The 21190-nt window shown below is 40.3% G+C and overlaps 1 protein-coding gene across 2 annotated transcripts in view; it reads left to right on the plus strand.

Annotated features, from left to right (window-relative positions):
* The window catches only part of NALF1 (NALCN channel auxiliary factor 1), a 338973-nt gene that overhangs the window by 1306 nt on the left and 316477 nt on the right, over positions 1-21190 (plus strand). The gene's annotated exons all lie outside the window — the stretch shown is intronic.

Genomic DNA, 21190 nt, shown 5'->3' on the forward strand with positions numbered 1-21190 from the left:
CTTGGTAGGTTTGTCTTTCGTTTAAGGAGAACAATGCCAAATACTGTGGGCATCTGTTTGGTGCCCTTCGCCAGCTTCTGGCTAACCGGTTGGTCGACCAAGGACAGCTCTAGGACTGGTCAAGAACTTTCTTGTGTGTCCCTGGAGGCACAGCGTTGTGTAGGACATTTGCTGCGAAAGCTCTGCATGCTGTTGAACTCAGGGAATCAAAAGCCTGGTAATTTTCCTGGGGTGTCCTAAGAGTGTGGTAATTGAGTCTTAGAGGAAAGGAAGTGATCCCAGGTGGCTCTTCTTCTCTCTCTGTTTGTAAATGTCTCTGTTTCAAGTCTGCTCTGCCGAATCCCTGGAGTTGGAATATGCCCTATGTTTATGGGAGTCGCAAGCAGAGTCTGCAGCGAACTGTGTAGGGGTGAAAAAGTAGTGATGGCAGAGTCTTAGTGACTGCCTCTTTGCTCTTTGTACATAATTCTGATTTCCCATTTCCCTTAACCTCAGGCACCTTGTCCTTTAAGAAAAGTGTTGCTCTTGCTGTAGTGACATGTTTCTAAGGTCGCAGTTCAGTGCACACTGCTGTGGGAATAAGTTCCACAGAAATCAATGGGGTTTGGCTTCAGAGGTTCTGGATAATAGGTTCTGGATAGTATCTGTCAACTTTGTACATGAACTGTTGTTTGGTGCTTTAAAAAACAACAAGGGCTAGAAGCAGTTAAAAAAACAAACTTATATCCAAGGCCCTGATTTAGATATTGATGCATCTTGTTGATTTCAGTAGAAGCTACTTCCAGGAATTGTGTTTGGGATAGTAATGTATTATATTGTGTAGTGGAACTGCAGTGTTTTCTTTAGGGTTTATCACCCTGATGTAATCTTAGAGCATCCAAAGAAAATCTAAATGTTGTAGATGTAATGAGTATTGGCCAACTTACTTTTTTTTTTAAAAGGAAAGCAATGCTCGTTGAAAGGATTTGCTTGTCATGGAAACAGGGTATAAGAAGTAAACCCACCAGCAGATAATTTTTAAAGTTTACATTGAATATATTACCTTTATTTATAAGCAGAGCAGTGGTGATCTAAGAGCTGCTGGGATGCAAGCATCAGTTCAGGTTTGCAAGTCCTTAAATAGTATCTTTAAGAGTTTGCATGCTTACTTGTGCGACAAAAACAAATTGCTGCTTATTGTTAAAGTGAAAGGAGAAACTGCTTTGTGGGCTAGAAATATTCAGAGTCTGCTTCTTAACAGCAGACATTTTATTTTGTTCGGGAATAAAGTCTGCAAGGCAGTTTTATGTGATGGAACTGCGGTGCGTAGAGCTGCAAATGCTTGGCGCTGTCCATGGTGCTGCAGATTTTCAGTACTGTCCATGGTGCTTGATGTCATAAGCAATGCAATGTAACGGTGTTCTCAGAGCCTTAGGTTTAGTCATAACAAATCACCTATTTCGACAAATGTAATAACTGAGCACTTTAATGTTCGATACGTTTGATGCATATATAGTATGAACGGTGGATATTGTGACTTGAATATTGGAAAGCACATACTACAGTATGTTAACTGTGTTCAAATATGTAACTATGAAGTTTTAATGCTTTTGCAGTCTGAAATGTTTGCTTTTAGGGGGGGAAATTGACCAAGGCTTGTAGTACTGTTTGAGAGTAATGTAACAGATATATTAGAATACCGTTTTACTGAACACACATTTGACACTCTATATCTGTGCTTTTATCCACAAATAAAACCTCTGGTATGATGTAGATATGTTTCTTTCGGTTTAAGTGACGGTTAAGGGTACATTTTGTTATGATTCAGCTGTAGGTAGGCCTTACATAAACTGGAACCTTACTTACAGCCCATATTATGTCTTATTTAATTGTTTGGGCTACTTTTCACTGTGCATTAAAAGAGGCAAGAATATTGAATTAAGTCGGCCGGCATGCATCTAAGCAGCAAAGCTGTTAAAACTGTTCGTTTCCATTTTAGAAAAGAGAGCACTTCTTCCAGTTTACAATTTGTACTTGATGACAAAATCAATGATGCTTGCTATGCACACCATCTCCTGTAGCATTTGTATTCTGTCATGTATTTACTTCCTACTAAAGCAGCCTCAGATAACAATTGGTTAGTATATTAGAAAGCAGAAACTATAGCATTGCTGATGTCCTGTCTGAACATTAAAATGTATGCCTAGAATGATATTGGCAAGGATAATTGGCAAAGGCTCTTAATACTACACAGTTCTTACATTTTATCAATATGCTATAGAGAGCTACTTATTCACATTTCTTTTTCCAATGTGCAGTTTTTAAATCTTTCCTATCTATGTGGCAAGCAACCCAAGCAAAATATGGCACTGTACTGCATCCGTTTCTATGTACTAGAAGAGTATTTTTGCAGTCATAGCTCACAGTTCTCTCCAGTTAGAAAGATTCTATGAATTGCTGAGTATGAACCCAAGTTTTTAATTTTATAAATCAGATTAACATTTAATTTATCCTGAACTTACTTGGATTTACCTGATGTACTGGCATGACAGGTTGGTTTAGAATTAAAATTAAAAACCACATCTAAGATTGTTAGATATTTTTGCATTGGTATTGGAAGTGGAATTATTTTGATAGCTCGTGGTAATGGCGTAAGTATGTTTATGATTGTTCATGCAGTGGTACCTCCAGTTGCGGTTGGGATCTGTTCCGGAGGTCCAGTCGGATCCCGAGGTTTCTGCAACCTGAGGACTGCTTCTGCACATGTGCAGACTTCTTCTGTGCATGCGCGTGGGGCGAAACCCAGTAAAATACTTCCAGGTTTGCTGCGCACACATTCCAAAGTTTACATAACCAGAGGGTTACGTAAACAGTGGTACGACTGTACAGTAGAATGCGCCAATTTTATGTGTCTGTTTGGATCTGGCCTGGGTGCTGATTTAAGGGCACATGTTGTTGCTGATTCTAACTTTGCAAAGTTTTAATTACAGTTGGACAATTTCATGCTATGCTCTTGAGAATTTTGCAAAGGTGAAGCCCTAGGCCAATTACCTGACAATTAAGATTATAGTTGTGTAATTTACTAGAATGCCCATGGCTCTTGACTTGAGTTGATGGGTGCTATCTTTTAACAACCTAGGATGAACCCTTTTACTTTACAACTTTTCATTTATAATTTCCATATCCTTGTAAACAAGTTGGAATTTTACATATTTACAAAGCATGGTATTCATATATTCATTTTGATTTTTTAAGCCATCCATTACTATATACCTCACTGGAAAAGTTACTTAGGTTTGGAGACATACCAGACACCATACCAGACATACCTTGTTTTCATGGAAGATGGAATAAATTGGAGCTCAAACCTCATTCTTGTCTTCAGAGGATATCTTTGAGTGTTTCTTAAGTTGGTAGTTATTCATAAAGCAAGCTTCCGGTTGTTGCTAAATGAGAACTGGGTCAATTAATAAAGTTCATGCCAGCATGCATGCGTAAAAAACATTTTAGTGAAGCCAAGTATTTGAACACATGTGTTTCAGAAGTATTGCAGACATAGTTTCCGGCCTAGAATCCAGCACAGAATTAGGCATGTTTGAGCCAACCTTGCTACTAGACTCCTATTGAATTTATCAGTGGTGAAACATTGCTCCATGGTAGAGCTAGTGCCATAATTTCCCCTTAAAAGGCTCCTCCTGCTCAAATACAACAGTACTGGCAGTCAAAAGCACACTGCTGTTTCTATCTCTCTACTCCTCCAAGGAGGAAGCAGGGCAGGTTGAGTGTCCCAATCCTCTCTGATGTTTTCTGAGGGTTTAGTAATCATCCAGTGCTTGGAAAGCTTTGGAACAAACCGGAGTGTTTCTTCCTGCTACTCCAGTATGCTCCAGTAAACAATGGCTGGGGGGGGGGGGAGGCGGAGAACAAGACTAGGCCTTTTTTGCAGTGGTTCCCCACTTGTGGAATGCTCTCCCCAGAGAGGTTTGCCTGGTGCCTTTGTTACAGATCTTTATCGGACAGGCAAAAGCATTCTTCTTCTCCCAAGCTGTTGGACAATTAAATTAAACAATCTATGGCCTTTTAATCTGTGTGGGTGTGTGCATGGATGCGTATGCATATTGTTTTTGTTAGTATGTTACATGTTTTTGTGTTTTGATATTTTAAAGTGTCCTATGATCCTTGGATAAAAGGCAGTATAGAAATTTAATAAAAAATAGATAAAATAAATCAAATGTAGACGAGGCTCAAACTGGATCAAAAGCAAGAACGGGCCAAATTGGTATAGCCTGTGAGGGAGATGCAAATGTTGAGAAATGAGGGCTGATTTGATTTACACTCTTGAACTTTAATGCCTTGATCCAAAGTCATGGAAGTGTTAAGGTTTCTCATTAAACATAGTGAACATTGAACAAAATTCCTAGAGCACAGCATGGGCAAAGAATCAAGTTCTTAAGCAGCAAACACATTGAGATGGCAGAATGTATTTTCATATCCAAGTGCATTATACACTTAGTTCTAGGAAAATCATAGTGCAATCCTGTATGTGTCTACTTAGAAGCAAGTCCCAGATAAGTAGGTATGAGATTGCAGCCTTGGGGAACATTTTACTCATGTACACATCATTAGGATTGTTTGCGTAACTTATTTTGAAGCATAATGGGTTTCCTCTCTTCTTGTTCTACCTGGAGAATTCAAGGTATATAAAAATAGAATTCAGTTCAAGTTAATGCTATGAATAAAGTTTAAATATTTTTACATTTATGAACAATCATACAAAAGTACAAGTATACAATATTTATATATTTTAATAAATCATGCATGTAGCAGGTGTTGCTTTGTCGGACTATAGAAAACAAAACATAGCCCTCTGCAACTTATTTCAGAACTTTGTAAACATTGTACAGGTTGCTTGGGGTCGATTGGTGCTTGTTTTATGCTGAATTGGATTTTATGGCTGGATTTATTGCAGGGTTGTTTTACCAGTTTATTGTTTTATTATTGAATTGCTGCAAGTTATATTTGAAATGTTGCTTATATTGCTGCTACAGGCTACTTAGAGAATATTTTTATTAGTTGACTCATAAATGGAAATAATAAATACATACATCGGCCACTTTTGTATAAAGCAATTATTGATGGTGCTTCATTCCTGAACCTTTGATCATGGCCTATAAATGAAGGCATAAATATAATCCTTGCAACCAGTAGGGAAAGAATCTTCTTCTGCAGCGATCACTCATAGCTGAGTAAGATTGTCTTCCATGAACACGATCTTAACAGTGAGTCCGTAAGTGACTGTGGAGGCCAATTTTGGATCCACATATCCTTCCACAGTGGGGACATAGGTTTCTGGGCAGGAGTTGATCACGGTGAGGGTTTGCCAAACGTGCACATTTTCCCCTTTCGTCCTGAGTTTGAGCGTCTTCAAAGTCCATGACACCTTTGGTAAAGGCTGTTCTCCAACTGAAGCGCTCACAGGTCAGTGTTTCCCAGTTGTCCATGTTTATACTACATTTTTAAAGATTTGCCTTGAGATAGTTTTTAAACCTCTTTTGTTGACCACCAGCATTACGTTTCCCATTTTTAAGTTCGGAATAGAGTAGTTGCTTTGGAAGACGATAATCAGGCATCTGAGCAACATGACCAGTCCAAAGAAGTTGATGTTGAAGAATCATTGCTTCAACACTGGTGATCTTTGCTTCTTCCAATACACTGGCATTCGTTCGCCTGCCTTCCCAAGTGATGTGTGAAAATTTTTTTGAGACACCGTTGATGGAAGTTGATCTAGTGCCAGGATGAGATATGTTGGGCTTGTGAGACTTACTTTTTTTGTTTTACTAGAACCCTGAGATCTACTAACTGGAGCCAGGTACAAAATAGTGGGGGTGATGGAAACACAGATTTAAAGAGCCATGTGCTCTCAAGGACATGCTTAGCTCAGTAGTATGTTTTCAGTACCAGAATTGAGCAAACAGTTTCATCACACAAAAACTCAGTCCTGGTTTCCTCAATATGCAGGAGCAGGCTCAATATGTGGTTTACCAGATATACAGGGGCAACCCTTTACTTAACAGAACAATTCTACCTCCTAAATGTTTATTGGCTGGTTGTTTTGCTTTTGTCAAGCACACTTCAAGTGGCACCACAGACACACTTTACCCCCTGGGGTCTCAAATCTCTCCCAAGATACTGTTATATTTTTGTTGGGGGGGGGCCCTAGAAATTAATAAATGGTAGGATATTGATTATTTGGGATGTGAAGGGAGAAATACAAACTGCAGAGGAATTCTTAGACTAGCCTGTGCAAAATGACCTGCCCTTTAAGAAATAACAAAGGGGCATTGGCAATGCAGGAGACTGTCCTCCCCTCTCCCTTGCCCTGAGGTGTGAACAGAGACAGGGGTTTGGAAAGCTGCCGGGGTAACTGTGTGTTTGAGGTGACAGGAAAAGAGAGCCTGGTAGCAAGGGGTTGTGCGAAGGAGAAGGAGGAGGAAGATACAAGACTTTTTTTGAAATGACCATGCTGTAAGATCTGGAGTCCCTCCATGCAGACAGAAGGTGCAAATAGGTGAACAAACATTTTTTTCTTAAAGCTATGGCAGTCTCCGCTGTGTTTCAGTTCTCCAAAGGGACACAGACCTGAGTGAGTGCCTGGAACCCCATGGGCTCTTGCCACCGCTTGACAGAGAGAGGGAGAGGCACCCAACTTTTGTAGCAATACATTGAAAATCTCATTGGAGACCTTAAAAACACCCCCAAAACTATTAATGTGATTTTGATTTTTTTTTTTTGAGATTGGCTGAAGGTTAAAAAGGAATAACTTGCAACTTTATGGAACAAACACCATATTATTGTTGTATATTCATAAACAGGTGTAAGTGCTAACAAACATAATTGTGTTTATTTGTTTAATTTAAGACGTTTATGTTCATACTGCATAGTCATTAGCATTTTTAATTGGTGTGCATAAAAGCAAACCGCAGAAAATGAAACAATAATACAGTAAAAATTTATCAGGGAACCAGTTCATATGACTGGGAAAGAAAGCTGCTAATCACAAATGTTTATCATGATTGGGTTGGGCTGTTTAACTGATAATGGAGTTGTTACATGTGCCTTTTGTATAAAGGAATGCATTCTTTTAAGAATTTTGTATTCTTAAAATGCAAAAATGTTGAATTAATGAGGATGTACATCTTGACTATGTAATATATATTTAACAAAAGGGATGCGGGTGGCGCTGTGGTCCAAACCACTGAGCCTCTTGGGCTTGCCAATCAGAAGGTTGGCGGTTCAAACCTGCACGACGGGGTGAGCTCCCGTGGCTCTGTCCCAGCTCCTGCCAACCTAGTAAATTGAAAGCACGCCAGTGCAAGTAAATAAATAGCTACCTCTGCAGTAGGAAGGTAAACGGTATTTCCATGCACTCTGGCTTCCGTTACGGTGTTCCATTGCGCCAGAAGCGGTTTAGTCATGCTGGCCACATGACCTGGAAAACTGTCTGCAGACAAACGCTGGCTCCCTTGGCCTGAAAGCGAGATGAGTGCTGCAACCCCATAGTTGCCTTTGACTGGACTTAACCATCCGGGGTCCTTTACCTTTTTACCTTTATATATTTCACACATACTTTGGGTGATATCCAATGTTAGTTATACTCAGAGTATGGCCCACTAGAATCACTGAAATCAATTTACTTAAGTCCTACTTAAGTGTAACTTATTTGATATCATCCTATAAACCTAAAGATACCACTTTTACTGAAATCAGTAGACATTTTGAACCATGCATGAGGCACGACCAAAGTACAGGCTTGCCTTGTGATACGTTACCATTCGATTTCAAAATTCCTGCTTTCCTGTGTTTTATCGGATACTTCAATATAATCAAATTTAGGCCACAGCTAAGAACTTCTGAAAGTCTCACACATGAAATCCTTCAGTGATACTTGTTAATCTCACAATGCCTATTTTAAAAGTGCAGTTCCACTCTGAAACTCTTTTCAAATTGATAATAGTTCATATTTATTTAGTGCAGCTTAAAAAAAGCTTACAATGCTCAGTTAATAAAAAAATGCATGAGAGGTATTTATGATCAAAAGGGAAATGAGAAATATTTCACCAAGCAGTAAGCTCTAATTATAGGAGTCATAATCATAAAAAAGACTTTTAAAAAATACTTTCTGAGTCTGAATTGTATTTTGGCTTCATTTCAATTCTGGAGGATGTATCCTGATACAAGCATTTTATTTTTTTTAATTAAAAACCACCAGTCCAACATGCAAAAGCTATACTGAGAATGTGCGCTAGAGCTATGGTTGGCAGCTGTTTTTAGAGGTAGGTAACTTTGAGGGAATTGGGAGTTGAGATTCAATTCCATCCCCCCCTGCTAATGGCTTGCTGGCAAACTTAACTGTTGCTCTCTACCTCTTTAATGGCGGGTTTTGGAGGCAGCAGAACAAAGGATGACAATGAGATGTAAAGTTAGATCGAACTCCAGAATCCGCTTTGACACTTTATTCACTCAAGGCAACACCTATATTTAAGGTTCATGCTGTTACTGAAGTGATACGGTAACTCTGCCCTTTGGCTTTTTGTGTGCCATAGTTGTTTGTGATGCATATTCATTTCATTGTCAAGTTTCTTTGGTATAGACTGAGTGCTCCCCATCTGTCTTCCTTTCCGTAGTTCTGTTTTACCTGTCAGGCCAGCCTGCAGCATTAAATAAGGTGCTTCCTAATTGTGCTGACCACAGAGAAGACTCCGTAGAGCGGGATGAAGTCCCGTCTATGGCAAATAGATGGTTGCTGTGTAGACTAATTGTCATGCCTGCACAGCCAGCATGGCTAGGATAGGTTAACCCACATTTCGACCTCTTCAGATTGGCATCTGTCACCACATCATGCAGTTGTGAATTGCATAGCTTAACGATGCGCTGTGTGAACAAGCATGTTGTGGATCTGGCTGGGTGGCAATGCTCAAAATGGCAGAGTGGTGAGATGTATACGTGAACACATTTTGTGTGAGTCCTTCGCTTGCCACTTCAACACCGTATTATGTTCACACTGGCCCTCATAGTGCAGCTGGCAAACCTTCCGCATGATGTGTTAGGTTTTGCCACTGGCACACCTGCCAAGGTTGCTTTTGACTTGACTGGCATTGTTTCTTGCACTGTCAAAGCATAAGCTCACATTCTCATTTGTCGTGGGGAGTGGCGCTAACAGAAACAGGGAGAGAGGGAGGTGGGGCTCACCACTCCTGATTTGTTTTATTGCTGTTCTCTGGGAGTCTTCTGTGAATGTACAATGCATAGAAGGCATCTTGCAGAGGAGTTTCATTCACTGTTTCTGACCTTTCTTTGTTCTTCTTTCCCCTACCTCAAGCACCCTGCTATTGCTTGGAGAGAGAGAGAGAGAGAGAGAGAGAGAGAGAGAGAGAGAGAGAGAGAGAGAGAGAGAGAGAGAGAGAGAGTGACCAGCCTTGGCAGTAGGCCACCGATAGCAGCTAGTGGTGGGACAGCGACAGGTTGACAGATAGCATCTCTTCAAGAACTAGTGCCAAATTATGGACTCCAGCTTGTTGAACCCTAATGTAGAATCACTTTATCACTTTGAAGCAAGGTTAATGTAGGGCTCTCTTTTACTGGCTCTCTGTCATGCTACCAATTTCTCATTAAAAAGATGAACCTGTTGATATTTGCTCTTCAACAGTTTACTCCACGATGATCCTAAGCACATCTACTTGTCAGTAAGTCCCACCAAAATCAGTGGAGCTCACTTCCAAGTAATGAGTTTAGAATCACGGTAAGATGCAAGCTATAATTTATTTATTTCAAAGTAGTCCTATTACAGTAAATGAGATGATTCCAAAAACTAAAGTGTTCCCAAACTCAATAGTTATGATTCTGTTTTTTCTTTTTTCTTCAGTTGGTTTGCAGCAAGTTATTTATGAAGGGTATTACTTACAATGTAATATGCTCCTTTGAATCAGCATTCAAAATTTAATTTGTATCCGTTATGCTTTCACTTAGGAAACAAATTTTGATGTTGTGTTTCATTTTATAAGGAAGGTTTTGAACAACTCTGTGTATTAAAGCCAGTTAGAAATGTTAATTAAATTACTTTCCAGATTACTACACTGGAGCAGTTGATCTCTAAATATGAAAATACAAACTACAAACCTTTATAGATGTGTTACTACCATTATTTTCCCATATAAGAACTCTTGAGCTGGGACTTTCTAAATATATTCAAATGAGTGATTGATAAAATAGCCTCTTTCAGAGAAGCAAACACAACAAAAGAGAAGCAACACAGATAATCAGATGATGGAGTATTTTTGTTTCCAACTTGTATCAGTACTGCTTCATTATGGCAAACATGTCTGAGAATTGTGAAGATTTTGGATGCAAACCACAGATTTTGGATGGCAACACTGTTGAGTACCTTGGCTTTGCTCAGAAAGGACTCATAAGCATGAAGGTTTAGCAGTTAACAAATTTTATTCAGTGTTATGGTGCTCCTAGTTCTGTTTCGAAGATATATTTTTTTACAGAGCAAAGGGAAATAATTCCAGATTGATCTATAAACTGTAGCTTTGACCGTCTTAGGAATAAAAAACCCTTAAGAAAACACAAGTGAAGTTCAAATCCTGCTATTTACTTCACCACAAAGTATATTGGAAAAGGGCATTCAAGTCTTACCCTGATGTTCCATTATGGGATTGGGAGTTACAGAGCTGCAAACTATGGTTTCATTTGGGAACTGCACATGTTTGATCTTCACACAAAATGTGGTATTTAGTGTGAAATTGATAGCCTCATCTTAAGCATATTTATTCAGAGATAAATCTTTCTGGATTCAACAGGAATTATTCCCCCCATCTAATGTGCACATGCCTGGAATTGCTTCTCAGCCTCATGCTGTCTTGGAATAAACTCCCTTGAAACCCTTTGAGATTTCTTGTTCTTCTTAGCTCCTGCATGCCAGCAGCCCATGAAAAAGGAGGAAAGAAGGAAAGGGCTCCTGACAGGTTGGCCAACAGTTCTGTGCTTACAGAAGAATCATCAGCCCTACTTGTTCTTCTGTCTCTGACCTCTACTGTTTCATCTGCCTTGTGTTGCCCCTTCAGTTAGCTCTTTCTCCAAATTAGCTTCCCTGAGTCCTGTGCTGCACTAGTCTTCATTTTCCTGTTTATTATCCTGCCCTCACCACCTTTGTCTGGACGCATCTAGGGGTCCTGACTTCATTCTGGCTTGCCTATTGACCCTGTAGGGCCACATTTTGTGACATTAACAAAAGTCAGTCTGGCGCAAGAGGTTAAAATATAATGTATGCTGATAATCGGTTGCCCATGGGCATGAGTATTCAGAAACTGCAATGATATATAGTGCATGTTAATATAACGGTTACAAATATCAAAGGCTGGGCCAGGGAAAATACATAGTAGAACAGGAAGAACAGTGTTTTGTTTTTGTTTTGCAAATTTCAGTGCTGCCATTGGAGTTTTGCAGAGGAGCATTCTTATTTCCTCCAAAAAACTCGTGAGAAAGGTGCAACCTGTGTTAAATATTGAACTGCCATGTTTAACATAAATTTGATATGAGTCCTGCTTTTTGTGAATGTTGGTAGAAAGTCTAATCGAAAGCATATGAACTACATATAAATTTATTTGGTTATGTGGTTTAAATCCACAGGAAATGATGCCTACTTACTGGTGAATTGAGGCTGCTCTCTTGTTCATGCTTACATGGAAGTAAGCTGCACTGAACACAATTGGATCCCCTTCCCCCGAGTAAACATGCAACGCTGTGAAAGACAGGAGTTTCTTTATATCAGTACTTTACTGCAATGTCAGTATAATCGGAACAAGCGTTAAGTTCACAATATATTTTATACGCTTGTAAAGTGAAGAGCTAATGACAGGGTATGCTGATCGATAATGTCCTAGGAAGTTTGCCACATAAAGAACACACTCCTTGTTGAAAGCTCCCAGTTTCTTGGTTCTCAACCAATGACAGTAATTTATTGTTGTCAGATTAAATGCAGTTCCTGCTTTTCGTTGCCACGTATAACCTCTCCTTTCCTTTTAGTCTATTGATCTTTCAGACATCTAACGTCAAAATAGGATGTGTCACATTTGTTGGAGGCATGAGGTCATAAGAATGAATTATTCTCTTTCAAGCATTGGTGTTGCTTGCACAGGTGACGACTCCTTTGTAAAAATCGAGTTACCAAAAGTAAGTCAGAGCACTACAACAGGACTTGTGGCTAAGTGAGAAGATCACAGGTAACTTCAGCAAATCATACTTACCTCTTCCTGTTTGTCCTTTACCACATATTTAATGCCAAGGATAAAAAAATTAACTTAATATTTGATTTTTTAAAATAAAAAGTAGGGTGTAATGTGGTATACAAGTCTTAGCAAGCAAGCAAGCAAGCAAACAAACATCAACTTGTGTTTGTATTTATGTTAAGCATTTAAAAGCTGCCAGGGACAATAGTGAATGCAATCTCTTATTAGCGTATTTTAATTTCCTTCTCACTTAGCATCCCTTTACAAATATGCTGCCCTTGCAGAGTAGGCTGGTTACCTGGGCCTCTCTATTCAGTTGTGGAAACAAAGATGGCTGCAACGAAATTGCCAGGTGGCGTGACATAAAGAAAGCCTTAAAAAGTCTCTCTGACAAGATGTCAGCCTATGAAGTTAATTACTACACTTCAGCACATGGTAAAGTACAGTATATGAATTCTAAAAGTAGCAAATAGTTTGAAGAACAGAGAAAAAAACCACTACACGTTAAAAGCAAGCAATTCATCTACATGGAAGGAAAATTATACTGCTTAAAAACACAGCGATCGTTTCAGCGGCGAACAATTAACTGAGTGACTTGTATGGAAAAGGTCACAATAAGGAGGACAAGTGACATTACAAATCACTATCTGCCAATTTGGGTGACGGAGATCTGGACAATGCAAGAAGTATCCCTAGGAAAGCACTGATTTTCCCACTCCACAGGTCAAGTGCTGCCTTCTTATATTTTAATATAGCAGGGAACATTTGGACCTGAGGTTAGCTTTTATATCCAATCAAGTCATTTAATTTGACTTGTTGACTTTGCCATATCTGATTTTTTTTGTTTTGTATTGTTATGAACTGAGATGTTGTATTTTGGTATTTTGCTTATATATTCTTTGACTTATTTTCCACCCTTCATCCTAAGGCTGTAGAGTAGATTACAACTCAGAAATCACAACGTAATTTTTTTGATGACATCTCAGTTATTTAATAATTCAAAATATTGCAGTCAGACATATTGATTTAAACAGCTCATAGTGCCCAAAGCTATTTAGTGGTGGCACCAGTCCCTAGAGGAAGTGTATTCTATAAGCATGGAACTCTTGCTGAGAAGGTCCTGTTGATGGGTAATTGCAACTGACTATTGCAATAGCCTAACTGAGAGATGACTACTTGGATTGATGTTGACACACTATCCCTATCTGATGTTTCTTGTGAGCTGGTTTGGATATGGTCCACTGCAAAAAGTGCCATATAACTTTCAATTTAGTTTAACAACACAACTGTTGAATTTTTGACCTGCTGAAGTTTCTGAATATTTTTTCAGGCTTTTGTCTTCCAGATAAGCATGCAGTCGATGTACCAGGCACAGCTAGATTTTTTTTTTAAAAACCATAAACTGCTTGTCATGGCTCTTACTTGCCCATTAAGCAGCTTGCTGGGTCCTGGAGAACTCCCAGTCTACAAATCTGCCTTCAGCTTGCTTCCAAATTGGCTGACCCACCTACCATAAATATCTCTGCCTTGTGTAGCGTGAGCTTCAATTTATTAGCCTGTGTTCAGCCCATTGACTTCAGGCACTGCCGAGGGTTGCTTCACTGTGATTTGAGGAAGAACAGATTTAATTGGGTATCATTTGCTAATTGGCGGCATCATACTGCAAAGCCTCGTATGACCTCTCTCAGTAAATTCATGTAAATGTGAGACAACCTGGGAGACAAGGCAGAACTCTGTGGCACCACATAGAGTTTGCCAGATGCAAAACAGTACTGTAGTCTTCCCATTACCATCTTTTGGAATTTATCGGTCAGACAAGAGTGGACCCAGTGCCAAGGAGTGCTATGTCCAAATCTCAGCCCTGACAGGAATACTGTAAGGGGTGGTTCTGAAGTCTTCCAAGAGATCCAGACAAATCAACAGTGATGCATGTCCCTGTCTACATTTCGGTGTATGTTGCTTACTAGCACTATCAAGACAATTCCAGTCCTCAATCCAGGCTGAAGTTAGTCTAGATAATTCATGTCCCATTCAAGAATCAAGGAGACTGGTAGGCTGCACGAATCTTGTCCATGTCCTTGAGATGTGCTAGCTGCAACTCATTCAAGTGATTGCGATTAACAGAGGCTGAGAATACCTCAGGTTAAGTGTAGACAAAGGCGCATCTGAGTTGGCGCAGCTTCTCTGTAAAAGTGTCTTGCAAACCAAACTGTCAACACACTCTCAAGAGTTGTGAAGAAGCAAACTATCTAGAACTGCTCACCTAGATTCACACTGTGCAGCTGGTTTTATATCAGTATACCTGTCAAAGAACCCTCAACTGTGGTTTGGTGAAAATTAGTTGTTGCAGATTGGTCCTCTCCTTTTAAGGAACGAGTTGCAATTTTCTGTAGGGCGTCATGGCCTCTAAAATCCGACTTGTAAGTTTACTTGAAAGACCTGAGAGATGGCCAGGGAAGGGTGAGAGCTTTTCTGAACTCGTTGCATCCTACCACCTCTCCTTCTTTTGTAGCTGCTTAAACAAGGTTTGAAACTAACACTGAAAAATAAAACAGTTAAAAAAGAAGCATTAGTGAAGAAATGAACCTTTGGGCTGTTGATTCTGTAATCTCTTCCCCTGCCCTTCCTTTCTCTCTCTTTTCCTTTTCCCTTAATGGCTGTATCTTTTTCAGATGGCAAGTCCGGTTTAGCTTTTGAGGTGTTGCTGTATTATTGTTATGGATCTTCTTGCCTTAACATCCAAAGAGCATAGATGGTAAAAAAAAAAGAGCACTTAACTTGTTGTTGTTGTTGAAACAAATCAGAAAATATGCAGTAATCCCTTCAGAAATGTATGGTTCTGTCTGGATGGCAACTCTGTGCCTCTGAGGGAACTCACTTCCCGCAGAACTGAAGTGTTGATGTTTTGTGAGGAATTGATCTGCACAGTCCTTGCTCCAAGGACACCACTGTAATCGGAGGGTAGTGTAGTGTCACAGCACTGCACCACCTTCTGCCATTCACCTAAACTGCAGAAATGACTGCAGTTGAAATTATTCTCTTAAACGTTAGTCTAGTCTCTCTCTGGCGAACCTTTCCTGCTGCCTAGGTATTTATCTCAGCCATTTAAAATGAAGGACTTGGATTAAGCTGATAAGGGTTGTCCACACTAGCTTTTTAAACGAAAGCTAATCTGCCTTTGATATGTATTTGTCACACTTCTAGCCATCAGCATCTGCATAAAGCACTGCTGCTAACAGTAGCTGCTGAACGACCACACCAAAATCTTATCTGGACAAAAGAGGGGCTTTAGTTTTACTGCTTCAGTCTTAGATGTAACAACTGACTGTGGGCAGTGCATTTTGCTCCTGTGGTTGTTGCTGTTGCGTTCTTGTGGGAGTTGTAAGCTGAGTGGGCCTCTTTGCCCTCTGTCCCTCAGCCACAGATCACTTTCTCTGGCACAAATTATTCCCTGGCATTTTAATTCTGGCTTCTGCCTCTCTCCCTTCCTTCTTGTTTGTTGGCTGCACAGTTCTGCTTTCACACAAGCACATTCTGCAAACAGATTTAGGAGGGTGATAGACAAGCAAGCCCTTGCTTTATATCCATTTATGTGGATACAAAAATGGAAAGGTGCATGGCAACTTTGAACTGGCTCCTGTAGCTGTTCCTTTAACAGTAGTTTGAACTACAGTCATGGGCAGACAGTACAGGAAGGTTCATGTCTTGGTAGTAAAGGCAACGCTGTCTCTGCATGCAGAAGGTCCCAGGTCCAATCCCTGGAGCATCTTCAGGTAGGTCTTGCAAAGATGTCTGTCTAATATCCTGGAGAGCTACTGCTGGCCAGTGGCCTGGCTTGCTTGACACAGGTAAGCCAAACTATGCTATAGCAGGACCACACAAATGTGCGGGTGCCTTTAGTAGAACCCATAGTCACTTTGCTCACCCCTGGTCCTTTTTGCTCTCAAACTGTGCTGCACTTGGCCTATCATGCTGTCCTAACAGAGACTCGTTGTTTAACTCTGCTTTCACTATCCATGAGCTGTATCTGAGGCTTAAAGCACAGCAGGAAAAAGGACAAGGGAAAAAAGCAAAGCAGCTGTGGGCTCCTTTTTGGACTCCCTGCTCATTTGCATGGTCCCCATAAGCCATAGTTTGGCTTAGCATGTCATGTAAACCATCCTCGTGTAGTAGGCCTGGGCGATATATCAATATATTGTCCAAAACTGGTTTGAAGTCCACATCATGATATCGGTCTCATAGTTTTTGACCAGGCAATATATCACAAATCATGGTTTGTGTGTGTGTGTGATGCAAAAATCACAATGTGGGAAAAACCATGAAGCCAGGCAGTGCCTCTACATAGTTCCATTCTTACTTCAAACATTGTGATACATCAGTATATCGCAATGTTTAGCTGGTGATATATCACAATGTTGAAAACCAGGTATCGCCCAGCCTTACTGTTCCTCTCTACATAGCTTCATCCTTGTTTCAGACATCGTGATATATCATAATGTTTAGCTGTTGATATATCACAATGTTGAGAACCAGCCCTACAGTGTAGACTATACCGGCGTAGAAAGACTAATCATCTGACTCAGCACATGGCAGTTTCCTATGGGTAAAGTTTAGTTCTGTGCCATGCAATGCTTCACCTTTTGATTTCTGCACAGCAAATAGCTGTTAAAGGGACAAAAGCAGACTTTTTCCTGGTCTGTTTGGCAAGGAAAAGCACACACACAAACAAAATCTAATCAGGAAATCCGCCACTACAGACATAGCCCAAGTCTGATGAACTGCAGCTAAACCATTCACAAACCCAGCTTCTTCATATAGGCACTGTTCTATCTCATTTCCCTGTGGAGTTATAAATTTACAGATAAAACTAATCCAGAGTTTCTTCTGTTTTGATGGGGCAGAAAAAAATATCTAAAAGCGCTTGTGGAATAGAGTTTACTTAGGAAAAATAAGCCAGGCAGAGTATAAGATCTGACCTCCCCTATTGAATTGCTTATATATCTCCCTGTTTGCGTTCTTTCTTGCCTTTAAGCTAAAGGGAAAAGAAAAGGAAGGATTACGATGTCTTTCTTCAAAATAGCCACAGTATTGATAACCAGAAACTGAATGAAAATCAGTGTGGGAGAAAATCAGTGGTTGAGGGAGTAAGGGAAGTGTAGTGAATATAGGCTGTTTATATATATTTGAGTGCATTTACGTATTGCACAAATAATATGCTATGCTAGAAATGCTAGCTTTCTGTGTGCAAATCGAATGTGCAGCCTGTCCCTAACTGACAAAATTCTCATAGCGGAATGGAAGGTTTCCCACAACAAAACGTATAATCGAATGTATAATACCCACACATGAATTCTAAAGTGGAATAAGTGCACTGCCCACCTTTTTTCTGAATGTTGGTATTGGTATTACTTCAAATGTACTTCAAATGATGGGCAACCATTGCTTTTCTTCTTCTTTTCAATATTCATATTCACCCATCACTCAAGTATGTCACTCAAGAGGTTTTCTGCCTGTTCCATTTTGTCAACCAAAACAAAATTGAGTTATCAGTAAATTTTTATCCTCTTCTTGTTTTGCAGTCCGCAAATAAGCTCTGGCACAAAACCTGAAGGCTTGCGGTGATTACCTTGAGCTATACTCAGAATTGACCATTTATTTCTGCTCTTTGCTTTCTTTCTTTTTATTATTATGGCAGTTTGGTTCTTGAAGTCCTCAGTTTAAAGTGAATGGAGACTTAGTGTAGCTGACAAGTGACGCTCCTGGAATTGTTGAGCCTCATCAGATACAGCTACTTAGCTCCAGCAGCTGAAACAGTGGCTTGTTCCATCACAGCTACAGCAGCACCTTGAACTTGATAAGTAGGGCAGATCCACCCACATCTGTCTCGCTTACTATGCAGAACTGCTTCTATGTAGGTTCTAGTTGCCTAGGCACAGGGTTTGCAAAACACTGATTATTGCAGATCCTTCATTGCCTCTAAGAGGTGTTGGATGCCCTCAATGGCACAGTTATTTTCTGGTGGGTTTTTCTATGCCAATGCTGGTTCCCAAGTTACATTTCCCGACCCAGTAGTGGTGCATGAAGGCATAGGGAGAGGTTATGTTTCGGAAAACAATAGTACTAGATCTTGCATATGCAGAGAGCTGCAGTGGCTAAGAGCTGAACCAGCACGTTTCCCATATAAATTCTCACTATGATCTCATTTGTTGACCTCAGAAAAGTAGGGAAGGAGGGGCGACTGAGTGTGTACTGGAGGAATATCAACATGTCCCCCTATGACCTTTAACCTTTTTGGGTGTTAGCAAGTTTCATAAATAGTCCATGGGGATGCAGGGACTTAGAGTGGGAGAGTTGCTGTTCTGGTGGGGTGCTAGGAAAGAGTTAAAAATCTGTGGCTAGGAGTGCAATGGGAGATAGTTTTCGTACTCATTTATCTCAGGACATGCTGAGAGAAGTCAAAGATCTCTGAGGTGGAGAACTTTTGTGTTCTCTGTTCCATTTCTACAGCCACTCCGAGATAAGCAAACTGGTGATGCACTGAAGCTTTGTTAGTCTGTGACTGCTACAAATGCATTTGAGGTCTTAACCAGATATTGCAGGGGGGTGGGAGGGAGACAAACTAACCTTAGAGGAAACAAGCTACAGTTTCCGTTCTCATCTGTGACACAGATCCTGGCATGTTTAATAAACCACAGTCAAAGCAAAGCATGATTTACCATAACATTGTGTATGAATGCAGACAATGTATGCGAAACGCCTGGAATGTTCAAAAGTACAATATACACACTAAATAACTGTTATGTAATGTGCATTAGCAAAAGCAATGTGACATTTTTTTGTGGTAGAGAATGTCCCAAAGGCATGCTTAATTGCACGCAGGCCAGTCCATCAAATTGTTGTTCGAACATTATTTGTTGACAAGTGCTAGAAGACCAGCTTTTTAAATGGTGTTTTTCTTTCTTTCTCAGAAGCCCAGTCCACACACAAAACCAAATGATTTGCAGAGGGAATATTCAGATGCAGCCTCTTTCAATGTGTATCCATAAAGGGGTGGTTTTTGTTTTGCCATACCCTTGCATCTTATTGTTGCAATCAATTTGTAGTCATTTGCTGATTATACTCAGATCTTGTGGTGAGCAGCAGCTACACACAAACCGTGTTGCCAAAAAGCACAGTCTTTAAATCTTTGAGGTTAAAGTGTTTACTGCATAATGCCTGTTTGTCTGAATTAGGCTGCAATAGAGGCTGCTGGTGAAGGAAGTGGGTTCAGCTTCTCTAGTGGATATATTTGGTTTTTGAAGACTGACACACTCCATGGAGGAATGGAGGCTCTTAATCTTGTCTGAATAGCAAACAAGCTGATGTTCCCTTGAATATTACTGCTCTCTGCTATGATTAGCTTGATTTACCAGAATATGTTGTTTTGCTTGCAATTTGAAAAATGGGCACCAGAATAGTTATGTATTAGTCCTGGGGATGGATTAAATTGTGCTGCATTCTAGGAAATCTTACTCTCCCTCTAAAACTGTGACCTGTTATTGTTTTGTCCCATTGAGTATTCAACAAGACAATTCTATTCAGATGTTCTCAAAACCTGACCATGATACATTTGGCATTTGGAGGTGCTGTCTGCTTATTTGTTTAGCAGGTTGTGGTTGTTGGAGCATTGCTAGTATTTATTCTGCGATGTGGGTATTTTGTGGTGCCCATAACAGTTTCTTAGATTTCCAGGTGGGACCTCTGGCACGTGCCCTTCTTAAAGTCCACCTATTGTGTAGGCTTCACTGTGGTAAAGATGATTCTGGTTAGGAAGTTCTTGCAGATTGCAGCTTTCCTCCCACCTTAGGAATTGGGAAGCTGGTAAACTGAAATCCCAGTGTAATTTTGAGTTTGTAGCCAGTAGCCCCCGACCTGCTCACAGGTCCTTGTATGATTTGTAACAGTGGAAACCGTTGGTCCTGGCAAGTATTAAAAGGTAAAGGGACCCCTGACCGTTAGGTCCAGTCACGGACGACTTTGGGGTTGTGGCGCTCATCTTGTTTTATTGGCCGAGGGAGCCGGCTTACAGTTTCCGGGTCATGTGGCCAGCATGACTAAGCCGCTTCTGGCGAACCAGAGCAGCGCACGGAAATGCCGTTTACCTTCCCGCCGGAGCAGTACCTATTTATCTACTTGCACTTTGCTGTGATTTCAAACTGCTAGGTTGGCAGGAGCAGGGACCGAGCAACGGGAGCTCACCCAGTTGCAGGGATTTGAACCGCCAACCTTCTGATTGGCAAGCCCTAGGCTCTATATTAACCACTCTCAATTCCAACCTGATACCGTAATTGCCACCTGCCCAGATTTTAACATGTCTGAATTAATTTTAAGATGTATTTTAATTAATTGATGTCTGTTTTTATGCGTATTGTGTTGTTTTTTAGATGTTAGCCGCTCTGAGTCCAGCCTCGGCCAGGGAGGGCGGGATACAAATAAAAATTTATTATTATTATTATTTAAGAAAAACAATCAAGGATAGGACTGTCAAAGGCTAGCCATGACGCTTGTTACAATGGAAACTGTGTGCAGAGGCAGGAAACCACAAGGTATAAGATTATCAGACATTGTGAGCTTGAGATATATATTTCAGGCGACTGATAGACCCACTATGATGGATAGGCAAAATAAACCTTTGTCAAACCCAGTGAGACAATCATGATCGTGGGTGTGTCTGTGTCTGTCTGTCTGTCTGTCTGTCTGTCTCTCTCTCTCTCTCTGTGTGAAAGGATCCTGAATGGAACTGAAAAATATTCAACCCATTGTAATCAATTTTCAGGTAAATATGCTTCCTGTCTGATGTTTAGCCAGACTGACAGCAAAAGCAAGTTATTGACAAAGCTTTTGTTTTATATAAATGGAAGATTATGTATTGGCCCAATGAC

Source organism: Podarcis pityusensis (genome assembly GCF_964106645.2).
Source record: "Podarcis pityusensis genome assembly, chromosome: 4".
Taxonomy (NCBI): Eukaryota; Metazoa; Chordata; class Lepidosauria; order Squamata; family Lacertidae; genus Podarcis; species Podarcis pityusensis.